Below are 5061 nucleotides of genomic sequence, written 5' to 3'. Positions count from 1 at the left end.
TCTGGCTCTGTCCTGACAGCAGGGGAGCCTGCTTGGGATTCTCTGTCTCCCTCTCTCTCTCTCTGCCCTTCCCTGCTCTCTCTCCCTCTCTCTCAAAATAAATACATAAACTTTAATATTTTTTTAATGTTTATTTATTTTTGAGAGAGAGAGAGAGACAGAGAGCACGAGCAGGGGAGGGGCAGAGAGGGAGAAAGAGAGGGAGACACAGAATCTGAAGCAGGCTCCCGGCTCTGAGCTGTCAGCACAGAGCCTGACACAGGGCTTGAACTCACGGACGGTGAGATCATGACCTGAGCTGAAGTCGGACACCCAACCAACCGACTGAGCCACCCAGGTGCCCCCTCCATATACAAACCTTAAAAAAATAAATATTCATTCTGTGCCACGCATCAAGCTCTCTACACGCTTGATTTTATCATCTTATTTTCATAATCATTTCATAATAAATAATCTCTCTCATTTTTTTTAGAGGAGGAACCTGAAGTTCAGGAAGGCTGAAAATGTTTGCCAAAGATGAAGTTAGGAAGGACAGAGCGGACATCTGACCCCGGATCTTGCTGACCTCAAAGTTCATTCAAAATGTATAATCAAGGGGCGCCTGGGTGGCTCAGTCGGTTAAGCGTCCGACTTCAGCTCAGGTCACAATCTTGCGGTCCGTGGGTTCAAGCCCCGCGTCGGGCACTGGGCTGATGGCTCAGAGCCTGGAGCCTGCTTCCGATTCTGTGTCTCCCTCTCTCTCTGCCCCTCCCCCGTTCATGCTCTGTCTCTCTCTGTCTCAAAAATAAATAAAAAACGTTAAAAAAATTAAAAAATGTATAATCAAAATGCTAAACTATTTGCTTCAAATTCAACCCAGGGATCATAAGGAAGGGAGGGAGGTCTTTGGGGGACGTGGAGAAAAAAACTGTGTGTAAGTTACTTTTTAGATGTATCTTAAAGTATGTCTGTCTGTCGCCTGGTAGAAAAAGGGAGCCATCGCTTTCAAAGACAGAAAGCACATGGATCCAGCCCGGAAGGTTGGAAAAAGCAATGTGTATTCAGAAAACAAGTTCAGTGGACGTGGAAGAGGAAGAAACTTGGAGCAAGCAGCAGCCGGAGGCCAGAGAGGTAACTTGGGTCCAAAATGTGAAGAGTCCAGTATGCCAAAGGTCAGCAAACTATGGTGTCAGGACAGATTTGCCCCAAGTTCTGTTTTGGTAGAATCTATGAGCTAAGAATGATGTTTACATTAAAAAAAAATTTTTTTTTTAATGTTTATCCATTTTTGAGAGGGAGAGAGAGACAGAGGTTAAGCAGGGGAGGAGCAGAGAGAGAGGGAGACACAGAATCCGAAGCAGGGTCCAGGCTCTGAGCCCGACGCGGGGCTCGAACCCACGAACCATGAGAAGTCAAACCTGAGCCGAAGTCAGACACTTAACTGACTGAGCCAATCCAGGTGCCCTAAGTTTTACATTTTAATTTTACTTTACCTTTTTTTTTCAACGTTTATTTATTTTTGGGACAGAGAGAGACAGAACATGAATGGGGGAGGGGCAGAGAGAGAGGGAGACACAGAATCGGAAACAGGCTCCAGGCTCCGAGCCATCAGCCCAGAGCCCGACGCGGGGCTCGAACTCACGGACCGCGAGATCGTGACCTGGCTGAAGTCGGACGCTTAACCGACTGCGCCACCCAGGCGCCCCACTTTACCTTTTTTTTAAAGTAAGCTCTAGGTCCAACATGGGGCTCAAACTCACGACCCTGAGATCAAGAGTCACATTCTGTAAGGAATGAGCCAGTCAGGTGCCGGATTTTTAGATTTTTATTTTTTATTTTATTTTATTTTATTTTATTTTATTTTATTTTATTTTATTTTATTTTATTTTTCAAGTTTACTTACTTATTTTGAGAGAGAGAATGAGCAGGAGAGGGGCAAAGAGACAGGAAGAGAGAGAATCCCAAGCAGCCTCCACGCTGGCAGTGCAGAGCCAGACGCGCCGGGCTCGAACTCATAAACTGTGAGATCGTAACCTGAGCCAAAATCAAGAGTCTGATGCTTAACTGACTGAGTCACCCTGGCGCCCTGAGTTTTACATTTTTACAGGATTGTTTACAAAGTAACAAGAGTATATGTAACAAAGATGACACATGACTTAGCAAAGCCTAAAATATTCACTATGTGGCCATCTGCAGAAAAAGTTTGCCCACACCCGCAGTATGCCTTGAGAAGTTTAGATTTTGTCTTGTTATGGGCAATTGTTGCTCAGGTCATGATCTCACGGTCCGTCGGTTCGAGCCCCGCGTGGGGCTCTGTGCTGACAGCTCAGAGCCTGGAGCCTGCTTTGGATTCTGTGTCTCCCTGTCTCTCTCTGCCCCTCCGCTGCTCGTGTTCTGTCTCTCTCAAAAGGAAATATTAAGAAAATGTAATTAAAGGAATGCAGCTATCGAGTAGCGAGTGACCATTGCAGCCAATGGGAGAGATTAGATTGCCCAGGGAATGCTAACTATTTTTCTGTTGGTTGTTTCGTCTGCTTTTTGTTTTTCTCAATTCTGACTACATTGTTTTTAATAAATGAGGTTTCCAAAGGCAATGAAGAAATGCGGAGATCAGGAAGGAATGGTTTCATCATGGCTTCATTATGAATTAAATAGAAAATGTTCTCGGGGCGCCTGGATAGCTCGGTTCGTTAAGCGTCTGACTCTTGATTTCAGCTCCGGTCATGATCTCACAATTCATGGGTTTGAGCACCACATGGGGAGCTTGCTTGGGATTCTCTGTCTCCCCCTCTCTCTGCCCCTTGCCTGCTCGCTCTCTCTCTCTCAAAATAAGTAAATACATTTTTTTCAAAAAAAAAATGTTCTCAATTTCAAATAAATTGCTAATGCACTTCTGGAACACACTCCATTGAAAGGCTGGGAACTACCCGAACTATGTTTTGGTATAGTTGTAGATAGGATATCAGTGTCCACGATGAAAATGTTTATTAGGGCAGACTAAAAAAATAATAATAATAATACACTCTTTAAAACGGGAATAAAAAAGGAAAAAGCCACCCCCTTGAGCCCATCAAGAGGATCATAGTGCCTTTAAAAAGTCTGTGTATACAACTCACACATTAAACCATTTGTCATTGACCAACAAAATGACAGCTTTTTCGCTAGGGGCAAGAAAAAAACTCACACTAGAAAAATATCTTCTGCAAGCAAGAAGGAAGGGAAACACATTAAAAAGTTCCTTCTCAGCCCTCAAGGCATTTGGAGAAATGATAGCCTTTTAATTTACCTGCAGATATATTTTAGATGTTTTGGATACAAAGGTCGACTCTTTGGCATCTTTTTTTAAAGTTTATTTATTTGGGGGCGGGGGAGGGGCAGGGAGAGAGGGAGATGGAAATTCCAAACTTGATGCGAGGCTTGAACCCACTAACTGTGAGATCAGGATCTGAGCTGAAGTCAAGAGTCAGACGTTCAACCCACTGAACCACCCAGGCACCCCTACTGTTTGGCATTTTAAGGGCAGTGTTTTGTTTCCGTTTTCTCCTTAATTTCTCCATAACCATTTGATTCTATTTTTTTTTTTTTAATGTTTATTTAGTTTTGAGAGACGGAGAGAGAGAGCAGAGGAGAGTCGGAGACACAGAATCTGAAGCAGGCTCCAAGCTGTCAGTGCAGAATCAGACGCAAGGCTTGAACTCACAAACCGTGAGATCATGACCTGAGCGAAAGCCGGACCCTTGACCGACTGAGCCGCGCAGGCGCCCCAGAAACATCTGATTCTAAATGCCACAGTGCCTTAACAGGAAAATGGCTTCTTTCTGTAGTTGGCAGATGTTGCTAGAACTATGTGAAAGTGTCCCTTGGACATCACTGGCCCAGTCTCTCCATTCTCTTCTTCCAGGGGCCTCTCATTTGCTATATCTCCATTTGTTAGCACCTCATTAGGAGAGATTGGGCTACAGAAAGGGAGTAAGGGAGGGAAGAAGGTATGAACTCAGATGTGTTAACTTTTGGAAAAATATTCCAGAGAGGACCTCTGCAGAAAGCAAGCCTTAAAGCTGTTCTGTTTCAGAAAAGTGGAATCTTCCACAAAGTAACGGTCTTTGAAGGCTAACGTCTTCAGCCAGTCTTACAATTGAATTTGGGGGGCCACAGGCTGAGGAACTTTAGAGAACCAACCTTTGCATTTAAAGCACCAGGATTTGGGGACACCTGGGTGGCTCAGTCGGTTAGGCATCTTCATTTTAAGATCTTACGGTTTGTGAGTTCGAGCCCCTGTCAGTGCGGAGCCTGCTTGGGATTCTCTCTCTCTCCTTCTCTCTCTGCCCTTCCTGCCTTCCTCTCTCTCTCTCTTTCTCAAAATAAATAAATAAACTTTAAAAAAAAAAAAGGGGGCTCATTTTCCTTTAAAGAAAAAATAAAGCACCAGGGTTTGAAAAGCTAAGTGCAATTATGCAAGTCAATATTTTAAGTAATGCAACCGTATGGGAGGGAGAAATTTCCTTCTTTCCCCCTAGGCTGCTTCCAGCTGGTTTAAGAATTAAATTCCTATGAGACAGGTGAACAGGAGGGGAAAAAACCCAAACAGGTTTATTACGTGTGCACAGAGGTCCAATAATGAAATTGAGACCCTCAAGAAATGACCAAGGTAGGCAGTTTTGATACATTTTACACAAAGACAATAATTTCATGAGGAATTGACAGGATAAGGAAAATAGATGTTTGGGAGCTTTAGTTAGTAACGAATTCTAAGCAGAATTCAGGCTGAGCTAGTAGGTTAGGGGGGGGGAAATAAGGTTTGTTTCTACAGCTTTCTCGGTTTTAAAGTTCCTATCTCTGGTGATAAGGCTGTCTTTTTAGTTCTCAGTACAGGGAAGGTAGTTTTCACATGGGAGATTTGTTTCCTGTTTTCAGGGGGACAGTGGAGGGTCTGAGCAGCCTTTCATCGTTGTTATCCGGGGAGCTTCAATTCAAAATAGTCAATATGCCATTGCAGTATATTTGGGGGCAGCCGGCGCCGGGCTCCTACACGACCTATACCAGAATTCCTTGCTTTCCCATTGAAGCGAATAAGAGGAGGGC

This window comes from Herpailurus yagouaroundi, unplaced genomic scaffold (assembly GCF_014898765.1).
Source record: "Herpailurus yagouaroundi ecotype Mexico unplaced genomic scaffold, PumYag 67793, whole genome shotgun sequence".
Lineage (NCBI taxonomy): Eukaryota > Metazoa > Chordata > Mammalia > Carnivora > Felidae > Herpailurus > Herpailurus yagouaroundi.
The sequence above is the reverse complement of the archived record's forward strand: the minus strand, read 5'-3'. Positions refer to the sequence as shown.